This window comes from Macaca thibetana, chromosome 12 (assembly GCF_024542745.1).
Source record: "Macaca thibetana thibetana isolate TM-01 chromosome 12, ASM2454274v1, whole genome shotgun sequence".
NCBI classification, from domain to species: domain Eukaryota; kingdom Metazoa; phylum Chordata; class Mammalia; order Primates; family Cercopithecidae; genus Macaca; species Macaca thibetana.
Window position 1 is genome coordinate 1,276,662 of NC_065589.1, and position 17,430 is coordinate 1,294,091.

The 17,430-nt window shown below is 44.3% G+C and overlaps 1 protein-coding gene across 3 annotated transcripts in view; it reads left to right on the top strand.

The window, feature by feature from the left end:
- Nucleotides 1–17,430, top strand: part of HDLBP (high density lipoprotein binding protein) — an 88,872-nt gene that overhangs the window by 1,336 nt on the left and 70,106 nt on the right. The window contains exon 1 of one of the 3 annotated variants that reach the window (XM_050751947.1): nt 7,077–7,095. The exons of the other annotated variants lie outside the window; for them this stretch is intronic. The gene's annotated coding sequence lies outside the window, so the exon portion shown is untranslated. Of the gene's footprint in view, nt 1–7,076; nt 7,096–17,430 lie in introns of those variants that run through there. 3 annotated transcript variants of the gene reach the window in all.

Genomic DNA, 17,430 nt, shown 5'->3' on the forward strand with positions numbered 1-17,430 from the left:
AGCTACCCTATACCCTAAGCCCTCAAGCAGTGACTTCACATTTATTTGGTGTCTGCTTAAGGATAATCAGTCACTTTCTTAGCAGGTAACTTCCTTAAAACCCTATTAAGATAGGTTAAGTCACAATTAGGATTTTGTCTAAGGCTCCTAGTAGCGGCACATTGCATAATAAGCTTAATGTTCATTTAGGGAAGCAAATCTGGGATGCTGAAACACTGGATGAAACGTAGTGCTTAGGTTTACATTTTGATTTTTGCACAGCTAAAAGTATCCCTAGGCTAAATTCATTAAGTACACATGATATTAGGATACTTGGCAACAGTATTTAAAAATAGTTGAAAAAGTGTTTGGGTAAGAATTCTTTCCGTCGTTTGAATTGCCGAATCTCTGGGTCTGAAACATCAACCTATCAAGAGTTTTAGACTTGGAGAAAATGGAGCTGGAGCCTACACTGCCTCAAGTCTCAGGGACAGCATTTGAAACCCCGTTAAATAATTCATCACGAGGATTAAACTTTCCTGTTACTACCATTAGTTTTGCTTGATACCAAGCACTGTTTAAGGGACTTAGCTCATCTTATCATGAGTCAAATTAACGTCATTGGGGTAAAAGTGCATTGAGTGTAAGGAGAGTACCTCTAAGACATAGTTGACCTATGTCCCGTCCCTCAGCGCCACTTGGCTTAATCCAATCCCTGTCACAGTGTCCCCTGTAGTGGGCAAAGCTAACTTCTCAGTGGCCTGGTGGGAGAATTTCTTCTTGAGTAATTAAGTATTTTTCCAGGTTTTGTTGTTTTGGCCTTCCAGTTGTCTAACTTCAGCCTCATGGCCTCACTTCTTCATTTCAATTCAAAAAAATATTTGCTGGAAATTGCTGTGTAAGGTTAAGGGTTCTGCAGATACAGAGGTTAAGAGGATATAGACTTTTCGGCTGGGCACAGTGGCTCACGCTTGTAATCCCAGCACTTTGGGGGGTCAAGGCGGGTGGACACTTGAGGTCAGGAGTTCGAGACCAGCCTGATGAACATGGTGAAACCCCGTCTCTACTAAGAATACAAAAATTAGCTGGGCATGGTGGCGCGCGCCTGTAATCCCAGCTACTCAAGAGGCTGAGGCACGAGAACCTCTTGAACCCAGGAGGCGGAGGTTGCAGTGAGCCGAGATTGTACCACTGCACTCTAGCCTGGACGACAGAGTGAGACTGCGTCTCAAAAAACCAACAAAAAAGGGTATAGATTTTTCTTTTCCTCAAGCAGCTTGTGGTCTAGTGTGAGAAACTCATTTGTAGAAGAGTAATTACATTACAGTGTCATAAGTTTGATGATAGAAACATATATAAGGTGTGGACGTAGGAAACAAGCTGTGATTACCTGTTGGAAAGTCTTCCTATAGAATGTGGTCCTTGAACTGGTAAAAGACGAGTAAGAGTTTTTCCAGGTGGCGTTGAGTGTACAGGAAGACTAGGAAGGAGGAGGCTGGCATTTATAGTTGGTGGCATACGTGGGCAACAGGTTGAGAATTTGGTATACTCTTGCCATTGCAAATGGTAGAGGGCTTGGCTCAGACTGTGTACTGAAGGACTTGATGCCCTTCAGTGAGTTTTATCTGAGATACTCTGACCTGAACAGAATTTGAGATGATTGCGCTGGGTCCACTGGGATCACTTACGATCCTTCATGGGTCTTATGGATTCTCCATTAGTGCGTGCCAACTGAAACTTACAGAAAGGGCCTAAGCAGAGAACATGCTTTTTAGAGTACAAAGTGGTAGTTTTATTTGGTATGGCCCGTTCATTGTGCATCCATCCCATAGGCAAATGGTGATACGAAGCTTTTCCCTCTTCTGGTAAGCAGTAACCAAGTTCTGGAAGAAGCATACCATACAGCTTTCCCCGTTGCCAAGTTATGACACAAAGTCCAAAATGCATGTAAAGGTTTTTCACCAAGTAGAAAAGCAGAGAACCCCAACCAGTATAATGTGTCAGAATACTTTTCCCCTTAAATTGTGAAAGCACCACAGCGTTCAACATTTGGAAACCAACAAAATAATGAAAAGAACCTTTTTTCATGTGTATATTTTAAAAATCAGTTACATGTTATTTTTTGGTATTTCTAAAGTCAGAGACATTTTAGAAGTGAAATCCCTAGTAGGCTATTGTTTTACCAAGCACACTGAAGTTCCTCGAATACCGTTGAAGATGAGCCAGACACTTGTTCTGACACGTGTCTGGACGTCATGTGGTTGTGTTAATCATCTTGTTGATACTTGCTGTTAATTTGGTAACAATGAATTGACTACATACTCTCCCTTGCTACTTTTTATTAGCATTCATATTAATCTTATTTCAAATCAAGGTTACGTCTTCATGTAATTTATAGAGTCAGATAATCCTAGAAAGGCTTGTAAGGAAGAAGTGCCAACGTCCTTCCCCAATCGTGTTTCCTCCCCTGCAGAGTATCTACTTTAGCCTTAGTAGATTTCCTTGATCTTTGCCTCCAACTCTGAAGAGTGTATTTGCTTGACATCTATATTTGTGTCCCCCCACCCCTGTTTCATGTGATGTCTCTTCGCTTGACACTAAGAATAGGTAGGAAGTTCCTAGCTTTCTTTCACCCTCTGCCTTCTCAGTGCAAACAGATCCATGGCTGCCCAAAGTGATATATGCTTGATTTGGTTAGTTCAGTATTGATTGTTTATATTATGACTACATACTGCCATTTACAGCTGGACGAAGTGGTATAATAGGATTGTTTTCCCTTTTCTGGATAACTTTGTGTTTTCCTGGGTTATTACAAGTGTTACCTGTTTTTGTTTGCTTGCTGCTTGCTCAGTTTTCTGTATTTTATCACTACAATTCAACCCCAAATTCTGAACCAATTGTCTAAATCTTTCAAGAAATTGTCTGATTTCTTTTGATGAAAATTAGTATTCCTATCATTTTATCTTGAATAAATCTCTTCCAGCGCCTCCAATCTGCTGCAGGCTTGTCTGTGCCTGGAATCTTGTAAAACTCATCACTCCCTCTTGTGTTGGAGCCTTACTTTTCTGGAACCTATGTTATTCTCTTTATTTTACTCTCTCACTTGCCTTCACTAGTTGCCTGAGAGGTGCATGGCAGATGAAGTTTTGAGAATGTGTATGTACGAAAGTGCTTCATTCTGCTCTTATCCTGAGTAGGAGTTTGGACATCATTTTGCTCCACTGTCTTTAAGCTTCCAGTGTTATTGAAGTCTTAAGCTGTTCTGATTCTTTTTTCTTTCTATTGATACATAACATTGTTAGAGCCTTTGTATGTGACTACCTTTTCCTCCATGAAACCTGAAGGCTTTTCTTTCTTTTTTTTCCTTCTTTCTTTCTGTTTCTTTTCTTTTGTTTTTTTGAGACACAGCGTCTTGCTCTGTTGCCCAGGCTGGAGTGCAGTGGCACTGTCATAGCTCACTGCGACTGCGATCTCTGGGGCTTGAGTGATGCTCCTGCCTCAGCCTGCCAAGTACCTGGGACTACAGGCATGCACCACCACACCCGGATAATTTAAAAAACTTTTTGTAGACATGAGCTCTCCATGTTGCCCAGGCTAGTCTTGAACTCCTGGCCTCGAGTGATTCTCCTGCCTCAGACTCCCAAAGTGCTGGGAGTGAAGGCTTTGCATCTGGTCTCAGAGTCTTTTCTTTCTGTGAAATTCAGAACTCCCAGAACAATGATGTCCCGTGGAGACTGTTTTCATCCAATGTCTTGCCTACTTTTTGGTCCTGTTTCTTTGCAACTCTTGTTCTTCAATGCTGGGCATTTTTGTTGATTTATTGCTTTAATTTCTTCCTATTTGCTCTCTCTTTCTAGACTTCTACTCTTGGACCTTCTGGATTGGCACTCATAATTTTCTTAAGTTTTTTCTTTTTTTTCTCCCCCATCTAAGATTTTTGTTTTTGTTTTTATCTTATAAATCGTAAATTGACAATTTATACTTGTACGTATTTATGGGGTACAAAGCGATGTTATGATTTATGAATACTGTAAATAATAAAATCAAGTTAACATAATTCATCACTTCAAATACTTTAAGTTTTTTGTTGTGAAAGCCATTTGAAATTTACTCTTTTGAAAGCGACATTATTATTTACTATATTCACCATGCTGTACAATATATCTCAAAAAAGAAAACCACATTCCACCTGTCTAACTGATGTTTTGTACCCTTTGGTTTTTCATTTTCTTTCTGGAAGTTATTCTCAAGTTTATCTTCCAGCCCTTCTACTGAGGTTTTTCTCATTTCTAAGAGCTTTTTCTTGTTTCCTTTATTCCTATTTTATAACCTATTTTTTGTTTCATGAATGTGGTATCTTCTCTTAACTGTTTGAAGATATTAATGAGGTTGTTTTTTTTTTTTGTTTCCTAGTTTCGTTTTCCTTAAGCCACTATTGAGGCTGCTTTGGTTTGTTTTGGGGTTTTTGGCTTTTGTCAGAGCCTTTTCTCAGCTATGCAGTGGTGTTCTTGTGCCTGCTCGTGAGCCAGAGGGCCTCTGAGCCTGTGTCTGTGGCTTGCTGACTGTGGCTTTCACTGCAGAGGCACCTGGCCGGGCCATTTCCTTACAGCTTCTTCGCGTTTCTTCAGATTCCCCAGAAAAATATCTGGTAGCCGTTTGCCTGGCTACGTGGCCCTGAGGAGAGAGGCCTAGGAGCGCAGCAGTACGCATAGAAGAGCTTACTTCCGTCTTTGCAGAATTGTTTCCCTCCTCTGTAACTGGTGTCTCTAGTCCAAAGATTCTACTTCTCTCTGTAGACAGAAAAGCGATGCCATTTTGCCGTGATAGGAGAGGGACTGTGCAGGTTGTGGGGTGCATCTTAGGGATCTTCCTTTTAAACCTGTCAGCCACCTCTGTTTTTGATTCAGGTCTCCTGGCTTCCAGTCATATTGCTAGTTGGCCTTCCCCATTGCCGATACGGGATTCAGCCCTTGTAGGTCTATTTCCAGTTTCTAGCTTCCAGTATTTTAATGTTCTTATCTCTAGTCCTATTCTTCGTTGTTGTGATTTGTATCTTTAAAAATCCTTTACTCTCATTTTAGTGGTGCTTCAGGAGGTAGTGTAAATGTATTGATCTGACAGCTGCCCATGCTAGAGACACTGTTCTAGGAAGTGGGCTGCAATGAGGAAGAAGCGGGTGTGTTCTCCTGTGCTTTCGTGGAGGTCACGTTTTGGTGGGGGTGTCAGGCAGTCAGCACACCAGCGGATATGCAGTATGTCCAATGTGGACAAGAAGGAAGGAGGAAAATGGAGTATCGAGGGGAGGGGAGTGGGGGACACAGCGGCAGTTTGGCGTAGTGGGGAGGCCTTGCTGATTGAGCGACAGTCGATTCAAACTTGCGGTGAGCAAACAAGCTGTGGGCAGCGATCTGGGGAAGAACTTTCTAAGAGGAGCGGACAGGAGGTGAAAAGCACAGGGGCAGGACTGTGTTGAGCACGTTGGAGGAATGTGGAACGCCAGTTACTAGACCAGTGTGGGGCAGGGCTGGAGGGTGTAGGAGATGGGCAGGTCGGGGAGGAGGCGGGGCTCCTCGCGGTTGCATCTTGATGCCTTTGGAGAGCTGGAGCAGAGTGACCCAGTACTGGTAGTGGATCATGGTGAAGTGACCACGGGCCACACCATTCATGACATTTCTCACTTTTCCCATCCCCTGTGGGAGGCAAGTATTGTTGTCATCACAGGTCGAGGCAGACCCTGAGGCAAAGACTAGACTTAGTGGTTTGGCTCTAGTTTGTGCCTTCAACTACTTCACTGCTTCCCTATCCTGGCCTTGTCAGTTAGCCTCAGTCTACCACCTACCCAGGTCTGCGTACCCCCCAAAACAGTATACACTTTGATGCTTTTCTGCAAGCACAATTACTTTTTGGGGGAGCCCTTCTCTTAAAGCAGGGTAGGTTAATGTTTGTGAATGAAATGGAATTTGGCAGGCTGAGGTGTCTCAGGTCATCAGCTTATGTTGTCTACTGTGTGACTAATTGAGGCAAAAGATGTCCTTTTTAATAGTATTTTCTCATCACTTTTGCCTGAGTGCCCTTTAGGAATGTTATTTTTGGCATACAACTTGAGTTTCACTTAAATTTGTAATTCTTTCTGTTCATTCCTACTGCTGTGCTGCCCAGAAGTGGATTTTGCTTTGTCTTACGAGCATTGCTGAAACACTGGTAGGAAGGTGAATGGATTGGTTGTGATTAGTTTGATCTTCACAGTAGAGAAATTCAAATGGTCAGTAAGCTCAACAAGGTTTTTGTCTCACTGATGATCAGAGTTGCCATTAAAATCATATTTCCCCCAACATCAGGCTGGAAAACAAAATAAACTGCATCATTTTAGTTGTCCTCAAAGGAGAAGAGGACAGCTGTTCTGTAATCAGGTGTTGTGAGTGTAACTAAAGTCTTAGAGAGGTGGGCAGTTTTACCTTGGCGATATCTATTAATGCATTCCCTGTAATCATGTAATTCCATTTCCAGTTCAGTTTATCCTATGGAGGTACAGGCCCAAGTGAGCAGAGGATGTTCTTTTCAGCATTGTTTATAGTCGGGAAAAAAAAAATTAGTTCAAGGGTCCTGTCAGGAGGGGATTTATTAAGGAAGGTATGTTTACTCCACTCAACATGTAGTTGTTAACAAATGAGGTACATTTGTATTTGATACTTGGAAAGATGACCATGATGTCTTTTCAAAGGAAAAGAAGTGTAGCAAATGGTGAAAGAATGGGTATAAGATCCTGTCTTTATTTAAGTCATGTATTAAAATTATAATTAAAGTATAATTAAAATTACAGTTTTGAAGATACACTTTAGAATATATTTCTTGGGAAAGCCTCATGGGGGGTTACCGGTTTTTACATTGTTTTGTTGAGTTATATTTTACAATACTTTTAAAGCTAAAAAATCAAATTCCTTGGTAGACTATCCCTACAGCAGGCCCAGTGCAGTGTTAATCTATTAATACTGCCTATGTTCATTAAACCATTATTCATGTAGCCCCTACCTGTCCCATTTCAGTCTCTCAGGAGGCTTAGCTGTGTCCCAGAGACCCCTGTGCTGTGGCTGCAGATCTCTCCTGGGGCAAGAAGAGGTAAGAAGTGACTGATGCCAAAGTCAGCAGTCAGCAAGCGGGGTGAGCAGTCTTGATGAATTCCTTCGGATAAGCATTTTTCAGACCTACTCTAGGGCTTGCCTTTTCCCTCTGTAGTCTCAGAAGTTCCTGGGGTGGACCTTGTGAGACCTGCAGCAGTACTTGCCGTCTTAGGTACAGAAGGCACGACAGTGATTCTTTCTCCCTGCCTCAACAAAGAGTTGAGATGTTTATCCAGGTTAGGATGGCACTGCCCCCCATCCCCCTGGAAAAAAAAAAAAAAAGAAATGAAAGGATAGTGTCTTTGACTGGACGGGAGTCAGGAGACCTCACTTCAATTTTGGGCTTTTCTTTTTTTTTTTTTTTAATAGGTTCAGAGCTACTCCCTGGACCTGTTCTTATCAGCCTTATGACTTGGGGACTTGGGATACTTTTTTTTTTTTTTTTTTTAGTTTATTGAGACGGAGTCTCACCCTGTCACCCAGGCTGGAGTGCAGTGGCACAATCTCGGCTCACTGCAACTTCCGCCTCCCAGGTTCATGCAATTCTCCTGCGTCAGCCTCCTGAGTAGCTGGGACTATAGGCATGCACCACCATGCCTGGCTAATTTTTGTATTTTTAGTAGAGACGGATTTTTGCCGTGTTGGCCAGGCTGGTCTCGAATTCCTGACCTCAAATGATCTGCCAGCCTCGGCCTCCCAGATTGCTGTGATTATAGGCATGAGCCACTGCTCCCAGCCTGACTTGGGGTACTTTTAGACCTATAGGACTTAAGCTCCTTCCTTTTAAAAATAAGAAAGCTGAGGCCAGGCACGGGGCTCACGCCTGTAATCCCAGCACTTTGGGAGGCTGAGGCAGGCAGATCACCTGAGGTCGGGAGTTCGAGACTAGCCTGAGCAACATGGAGAAACCCTGTCCCTACTAAAAATACAAAATTAGTTGGGTGTGGTGACTCATGCCTGTAATTCTAGCTATGGGAGGCTGAGGCAGGAGAATTGCTTGAACCTGGGAGGCAGAGGTTGCAGTGAGCCGAGATCATGTTGTTGCACTCCAGCCTGGGCAACAAGAGCAAGACTCTGTCTCAAAAAAAAAAAAAGAAAGAAAGAAAGCTAAATCTCTGAGTGGGTTTTTCATTTTTCATTTTCATTTTGTTTTTTTTAAAACAGATGCCTCAGAACCTGGATAACTCAGTTTATCAGAAATTCAGTTTTCAAGTTTGGAAGGATAACACTTGGAGCTGACAGTCGCTCGTAAAACATCTGATTTTGTGGTCCTTTTAAAAATCCTTTTGTTATTTAAAAATCTTCACCTATTAAAACTTTTTATTCTTTGCTTCCTGTATACCAGTCATCACGCTATTTATTTCTAGCAGTGGTTATCACCGGGGTGATTTTTGTTACCCAGGGCACATCTGGCAGTGTCCAGAGACCTTTGTGGTTGTCGTGACCTACAATTGTCTAGTGGTTGCGGCCAGAGATGCTTACATCCTGTAGTGCACAGGGCAGCCCCTGCAACCGAAGCATTCGACTCAAAATGTCAGCAGCACTGAGGCTGAGGAGCCCTGCTGTAAAGGGTCGATCCTTGAAAGGGCTCTAGGGTATAGCCATCACAGGCCCCGTGTTTTTGGTTGGAAAGAGTAGAGCCTGACCAGGTCCGGTGGTTCACACCTGTAATCCCAGCACTTTGGGAGGCGAAGGTGGGTGGATCACCTGAGTTCAGGAGTTCGAGACTGGCCTGGCCAACATGGTGAAACCCCATCTCTACTAAAAATGCAAAATTAGCCGGGTGTAGTGGCACATGCCTGTAGTCGCAGCTACTCGGGAGGCTGAGACAGCAAAATAACTTTAACCCAGGAGGTGCAGTGAGCCAAGATTGAGCCACTGCACTCCAGCCTGGGAGAGACAGAGCAAGACTCTGTCTCAGAAATTAAAAAGTAGAGCCTGGTAGAGTGAAGCCACTTGCAGGAGTTAGTTAGGGCTATGTTGCCTTACAGTGCTGGTGTCCTCACAGATGATAATAGTAGTAAAAAACTCCACACCTGTTTACTGTGTGCCAACTCGGGTTAAGCTTTCTCCATATATAACCTCATGGTAATACAAAAGACATTAATATCAACTCCTTTTTACAGGAGAGGAGACAGGCCCAGAGAAATTAAGATCTGTAATTATTTATTTTTGTTATCTTGGCCCTTAACTTTTATAAGTTCACACATTTAAACATTTCATCTTGACAGATTTACCCAGCGTTTGAGTGTGTGTGGGGCTTCTCTAAAGCGCAGGGTCAAAGGGGATATCCTCCCCACACAGCTCTTTCTAGTTCGGGAGTGGGACCAACCAGGCCTTTGCAGCAAGGTAGGTATTCTGTGCTGAAATACACGCTGTAAAGTTGTCCTGTGTTTCTTGGAATTTTGAGTATCTTTCATTGATTCAATCGGCATTTATTTTTCACCAAGTACATATTCATTAAGTATGTTTTGGAAAAACTGAACAAATTGAAGTCCCAGCCCTAAAGCCATTTATGCATTTGGGGCCTGTCTCTGCAGTAACACGCTGCTTTTTAGCACTGGGACCAAGTCTGTCTGCGGCTGCCTTCGGGGGATTGGCCTCTAGTCTAGACTCTTGCTGGGTTAGTGTTTCCATCATTCTGTCAAGGATCCAGCTCTAAGGCCGACAGCCACCTCCCTGAATTCATGTGATAGATGCACAAGCCTCTTGGACTAACTCCCCTCTTCATTTTACTGCTTCCAAGCCTGGGTTACACGTTAAGCCGGTGATGTGCTATTAATGTATTGATGATGCTTTTACTTGGTTTGGATCCCTGTGGCTTAGCAGACTTAACTTGATCGTGGCAGATGCCGTATACATATTTTGAGGGATGAACAGATAGGATAGTGTTGATTGCTAAAAAGGTAATGATCTGGTTGGGCATGGTGGCTTATGCCTGTGATAAATACACATGCACTTTGTAATCCCAGCATTCTGGGAAGCCGAGGCAGGAGGATCACTTGAGCCTAGGAGTTTGAGACCAGTCTGGGTAAACAAAGTGAGACCCACATCTCTACAAAATATAGAAAAAAATTAGCTGGGCCTAGTGGCATGCCTCTGTGGTCCCAGCTACTCAGGAGGCTGAGGTGGGAGGCTCGTTTGCACCCAGGAGGTTGAGGCTGCAGTGAGCTGTAGTCACACCACTGCACTCCATTCTGGGTGACACAGTGAGACCCTGTCTCAAAAAAAAAAAGAAGTAATATTCTGAAGTTGTCTTTTCTTGACTTTTTGGTGAATTATAATGGGCTGCCAGAATCTCGATCAGCTTTTTAGGCTCTGAGGGATATGCCTAATGTAGAAATAATCCAGTCTGAAGGCCAGGTCTCAAGGTGTCACTTTTGTATTCTTGGATGACTGTTGAATGTGTGGTCTCGACAAATGACTTTGTGGAGCAGCTTTCTCCAGAAATTTCCATGTGCTTGGATCAACAAACTTGCGACCCAGGTATGCTGAGCAGGTGCCTTCTGTGACCAAGCTCAGTATTGAGGGTCCTCCTGTCCTTGAGGCAGCCAAGTGTTCTTGTGTACAGCGGTCTTGTGTAGCAGGTTAAGTGCTGCCTCTCTGTTCTTGCTTGTTTTCTGTAATGTGCCACCTTTCTTTGCATGATTCCTTTGTCCGATCTTCCAGCGTCCTGTTGTATGGTGTGGGTGGACTGGGCATTGCATAAATGAGTTGGAGCAGTGACGTTCTTGGCCTTGCCCTGTCCTTGAAAGAGGACCCGGCACCATCTGGGGCTCCTGAAGTGGCACCTCGCACCAGCAGGATGCACCTCTTCCTGGCCCTGCTGTCAGCCTCTAAACACAGCGCAGGCTGACTTTCTTACCACGGCTCGTTTGGCTGGCTGGACCGAGTGCTACTTGTTTCTTTCTGGAGTGGGGAAATAACTTCAACCAGGTGCAGTCCGTGTGTATTATTATTTCAGCTGCAGAAGCTGTTCTAAATGCCCTTTTAGGGAACTGTGGCAGTGTGAATTCAGTGGTTGTGCTGCATGTTAGACCTGTCCAGCTCTAGGCCCAGGCAGCTAGATTAAGTCATTGGGCATTGGTAGGGTACTGTGAGCAAAGACTTTCTCACCTCGGGCCGGGCAGAGAAGGACACGGTGGCTGAGCTCACCTGCTCCTTGGTCATCCTTCGAACCTCTGAGTATGGATGATTCCTCGGGGAGAGAAAGCAGCCTTCTCGTGGGTGCCAAGACAGCAGCTACCTGCATAGCAACCGCTCCTGGCCTATTAGGAGATTTACATGTGGAGACTCTGGAGAGAGATGCACTTCTAAAGAGGTTGCCACAACAGACAGCCTTAGGGGAAATGGGAAAACTAGAGAGAAGGGCTCTTGTCCCAAAAGGACCAGACCCACTGGAACAAATAGAGGTAAGGAAGCAAAGAGAAAACAACAGTACAAGGGTAAAATGGGGAGAAATAGTTTTTGAAAGGGGGTCATTTATTTGGCACTTTTACCGAGTTATTTTGAAACAGAGTCTCAGTCTGTCACCCAGGCTGGAGTGCAGTGCTGTGATCACAACTCACTGCAGCTTCCAACTCCTGGGCTCAAGTAATCCTCTTGCTTCTGCCAAGTAGCTAGGACTATAGGGGTGCCTGGCTAATTTTTATTTTTTTGTGGAAATGGAGTTTTGCTATGTTGCCCAGGCTGGTCTTGAACTCCTGGACTCAAGCAGTCCTTCAGCTTCAGCCTCCGCAAGTGCAAAGTGCTGGGATTACAGGTGTGAACCACCTAACTTGGCCTCTAGTTTGTTTGCTTGAGACAGGGTCTTGCTCAGGCACTCTAGCTGGAGTACAGTGACACTATCTTAGCTCACTGCAGTCTTGAACTCCTGGGGACGCCTCCTGAGTAGCTGGGAGGCATACTACAGGCACTGTACCTGGCTAATTAAATTTTTCTGTTTTTTGTAGAGATGGGAGTTGTGGGGGGGGGGTCTCACTCTGCTATATGGCCCAAGCTGATCTTGAACTTCTGGTCTCAAGCAGTCCTCCCACCTTGGCCTCCCCGAAGTGTTGGGATTACAGGTGTGAGCCACTGTGCCTGGCCCTCGGCCTCTTTTACCATTTTTGAAATTGAGGTTTTGAAGCAAGTGACTTGCTCAGAAACAGTTCTCCCTCTTAGGGCTTCCTTTTCAATATTAAAAGATGTGTGGTTTCTGATTTATTAATTAGAATGGAAAACTTTTTGCCCTGCGTAACTCTTTTTCTTTAAAAATTAAAAAAAAAAAAAAAAAAAAGGAAAGGATGGCCGTTTGGGATCTTTTCTGCCTGTCTGCTATAACCATTCGACAGTTGAGAACCATGTTACTTGGTGTCTTGTAGCCTGTCAATAGAAGACTCTGAAGTGTGTGTGAATAGAACCTTAAAATTCACTTTTCCTTTGCTTTGTCTTCTTTATGTTGGAGTTTGCTGACTCCGGAGTGTATATTATTAGATGAATACAAGTGTGTACTCTTCACCCCAGTATTTGCTGGCTGGTGTGAACAAAATGAAATACACTGCATCGTCCGAATGTGTTTTATTCTGTAGCAATGTGTATATTACTCTTAATTTCACTCTTCTTATGTTATATGCTTTCTAATTTTATTAATACCTAGCTCATTTGAGTGTTTCAAATGATATTACTGATTTAATTATAGTTACTTTTTAAACATTTGCTGATAAGTAGATGATTAGGTGGTCTCGTAGCATTGGCTTAAACCAGTATGTGTGCACGAAATCAATTCAGTTTGAAGAATACAATTTTTTTCTTTTGAAACAAGGCTTCTATTTTGATCTAATTGCTCATGCTTGGAGCTGCCTGACCAGCCTCTGAGACCCAAGTTCTGTGTTCCCTTTGTCGTCTGCACAACGAGCTCAGCAGACTGCTGGCTGCCTGTGTACAGGACTCCCGGGTGTCCCCAGGCTCAGCTCTGCAGTCTCAGAGGAGGACCTGGCCTGTGAAGAACTGAGGTGGTGATGTGAGGGTCTTTTCTCTTCCGTCAAATCTTGCCCCAGTTACCTTGTGTAGTATTTAGATTGTTCTCAGTTGGCCGTATGGTTGTATTGAAGGCTGTTTTAGGATATTTAGAACTTATTTGGGCCGGGCGCGGTGGCTCAAGCCTGTAATCCCAGCACTTTGGGAGGCCGAGACGGGCGGATCACGAGGTCGGGAGATCGAGACCATCCTGGCTAACACGGTGAAACCCCGTCTCTACTAAAAAAATACAAAAAACTAGCCGGGCGAGGTGGCGGGCACCTGTAGTCCCAGCTACTCGGGAGGCTGAGGCAGGAGAATGGCGGGAACCCGGGAGGCGGAGCTTGCAGTGAGCTGAGATCCGGCCACTGCACTCCAGCCTGGGAGACAGCGCGAGACTCCGTCTCAAAAAAAAAAAAAAAAAAAAAAAAAGAACTTATTTGGCATGCATTAGGATTCTTCTTCTTAGGGTGTTTTAATTCCAGTGTGTACTTATGCTTGTCTTCTCTACCTGCCCCGAGTCTTGTAGTGGTGGGAATGTGTGTGTGTGTGCATGTGTGTGTATTTAAGCCCTTGCTGATTGATGCAGTCACTTGCCTTTCACCCTACCTAAATATTCCTAACTCTCGTTGGGCAGGGTTCCTGTTACATGTCGTGGGTTACTGTCATTTGCCTAGTGTCCAAGTTCTGCCTCTTGTTTGTCTTTTAGGGCAGTGTGCGATTGGGGCTCAGCAGTGCTGGTGGCTGGCCCAGATGGAGCACCAGGGGACGCCAGCTTTCTAGGGCGGGAGTGGGGGAGTTCCCCACGTGGATCTTGAAGTTGCTTGGGATGTGCTGTTGTGCATATCTGGGTTGTGCTGTGGCTTTCTTGACACTTTCTGGTGGTTTAAAAATCTACTTTCTTGTGAAAGAACATGAACCAGGAAAAAAAAATCTTTTATGAAGTTTGAGAAAATGATTGGGTGACAGACTTTAGTATCATAACAGTATCTTTAGTATAATAATATCTTTATGCTTTGGTATATAAAGTTTGGGTGAAGTGTGCATTCATCTTGTAGTTGAACTCGTGATTAAACAGATATAGTCAAAATTTGTTTTTTGTTTGTTTGAGACGGAGTCTTGCTCTGTCCCCCAGACTGGAGTGCAGTGGCGGGATCTCAGCTCACTGCAACCTCTGCCTCCTGGGTTCACGCCATTCTCCTGCCTCAGCCTCCCGAGTAGCTAGGACTACAGGCACCCGCCATCATGCCTGGATACTTTTTTGTGTTTTTAGTAGAGACAGGGTTTCACCATGTTAGCCAGGATGGTCTCGATCTCCTGACCTCGTGATCCACCCGCCTCAGCCTCCCAAAGTGCTGGGATTACAGGCGTGAGCCACCACGCCCGGCCCAAAATTTGGGTTTTGACTTTGAACTGGAATGGTCAGTGTTATCCCTCTCCTATATTGACGTTTATTTCCAAATTAGGGTGCTTAGTTTTTCTTTTTTGTTTTTTTTTGAGATGGAGCCAGGCTGGAGTGCAGTGGCATGATCTCAGCTTATTGCAATCTCCACCTCCTGGGTTGAAGTGATTCTCCTGCCTCAACCTCCCGAGTAGCTGGTACTACAGATGCATGCCACCATGCCCTGCTAATTTTTGTATTTTTAGTAGAGACAGGGTTTCACCATATTGGTCAGGCTGGTCTTGAACTCCTGATCTTGTGATCTGCCTGCCTCGGCCTCCCAAAGCACTGGGATTACAGGCGTGAGCCACCGCGCCTGGCCTTAGGGTGTTTAGTTTTTATTTTATTTTATTTTATTTATTTTATTTTATTTTATTTATTTTATTTTATTTTATTTTTTTGAGGCAGAGTTTCGCTCTGCCACCTAGGCTGGAGTGCAGTGGCGCTATCTCCACTCACTGCAAGCTCCACCTCCAGGTTCACGCCATTCTCCTGCCTCAGCCTCCCAAGTAGCTGGGACTACAAGCGCCCGCCACCACACCTGGCTAATTTTTTGTGTTTTTAGTAGAGACGGGGTTTCACCGTGTTAGCCAGGATGGTCTCAATCTCCTGACCTCGTGATCCGGGATCGCCTGCCTCGGCCTCCTGAAGTGCTGGGATTACAGGCGTGAGCCACCGCGCCCGGCCTAGGGTGTTTAGTTTTTCTAATCACAGAAGTAGTACATATCCTCCATTAATTTTTTTAAAAAACGATCTTGAATTTACAGAGGAGGTACAGATACTATACAGCTCTTTATCCGAACCACCTGAGGGTAAGTTGGGACCATGAGACCTCCTTACCCTGGGATATTTTGGTATGTTTACTTATAGACAAGACACCGTCCTCCTTAACCGCAATACTGCCATCAAAGTCAGGAAATTAACATGAATGTGTTGCCACCTTCTGATCAGGCAGCACATTCGCATTCCATTGCAAGGATCTAGTTCAGAATCACAGTTGACTGTCAGATCTCCGTAGTCTCCTTCAAACTGGGAGAACGGAATGGTTCCTGTGCCTGAGCTTGACACTTTTAATGATCATTAGCAGTTATTTTGTGGGGTCCCTTATTGTGGGTTTGTTTGGTGTTTCGTTTTGATTAGATCTAGGTTTTGCGCCTCTGGCTGGAGTAGTACAAGGAGGAGGCTGGGTTCTTCTCTGCATCCTATCAGGTGGTGCAGAATTCAGTTAGTCCTCTTCCTGGTGATGTGCACTTTACTTGCTTGATTCAGGTGCTGCCTTCCAGGCTTCTCCACTGTGAAATCTTTGTAATTGTTAAGTATATCGTAGGGAGATACTTTTGAAATAAAATCAAACTTTCAGTTATCTCAACTATCTCAACTTTAATCAGAGTTCAATTTACTTATATCAGTATTGGCTCATGGTTTCCCTAGTTAATTCGGTTGATTATTATCCTTTTACCATGATTTTATTTGATACTCATCATCTCAGGTTTGACCCATGAGAGTCCCTCAAGCTCCTGTCTCCTTCTTTTTTGTATTTTTAAATTTTTATTGTATTTTATTTATGTATTTATTTATTTATTTATTTGAGACCAAGTCTTGCTTTGTCGCCCAGGCAGGAGTGCAATGGTGCCATCTCGGCTGACTGCAAACTCCACCTCCCGGGTTCAAGCGATTCTTGTGCCTCAGCCTCCTGAGTAGCTGGGATTACAGGCGTGCGCCACCGTCCCCAGCTAATTTTCTGTATTTTTAGCAGAGACAAGGTTTCACCACATGGCCCAGGCTGGTCTCAAACTCCTGAGCTCAGGCAGTCCGCCCGCTTCTGCCTCCCAAAGTGCTAGGATTACAGGCATGAGCCACCACCGTTCCTGGCCTTTTTTGAGACGGGATCTCACTCTGTCCAGTCTGGAGTGCAGTGGTGAACTGTCGGCTCACTGCAACCTCCACCTCCTGGGTTCAAGTGATTCTCCCGCCTTAGCCTCCCAAGTAGCTGGGACTACAGATGTGTGCCACCACGCCCAGCTAATTTTTGTATTTTTAGTAATGATAAGGTTTCACCATGTTGGCCAGGCCGATCTGAACTCCTGACCTCAGGTGATCCACCCGCCTTGGCCTCCCAAAGTCCTGGGATTACTGTCTGCGTCCTTATGATATGTCCTCATTATTCTCTTTCTCGTTCTCTTTTCTCTCTTTCTTTCTTGTACCGCAGGATACTCTGGGGTCTTCATGTACCTTCCCTGCCCCAGACCTGGATTCTGCCTTTGTCTTCAGGAAGGCCTGCTTCCCTTTTATGGCAGTTGGTCCTCAGAGAAACAGAGTCTAGGCACCAGCTAGGTTGTTGGAGTGTTACTATACCCAGGCCCTCTCAGTCGGCTGAGCATGTGTATACATACATATACAAAACATACACATAGATACATGCATGTGTATTTTTAGCACACTGTCTCATTTTTTAATATTTCCTTGTATTGAAAAGCATGAGTTTATTCTAGTACCCCCATTTCCAATCTAATACCACAGGGTTTATTCTAGTTTCTTGCTTTCCAGGTGGATAACTCTATTTCCCAACAGTGACAGTCTTAGATCCCAGTGTCTCTAATATGTTTACTTCCTTGATTATTCACCCTATGTGGAACGAAACTCCTCTTGTTGACCTTCCTGCTCAGATGCCCGTTGCCTCACTCAGCTGCTGTCGTCCTGCACCTCCACCCACCGTGAACATCTTCCTCACTCCACTTGCGCTCTGATACCCTAGCTGTGTAGATATTCTCTTATGTGGAAGCCCATATCCCCAGGTTAAAAAGAAAAAAAAAGTCCAAGTCCTATACGCTCTGTTTTTGCAGCTTGATCACTTTCGTTTAATGTACAGTAGTCTGCACTTTTTCCAGAGACTGG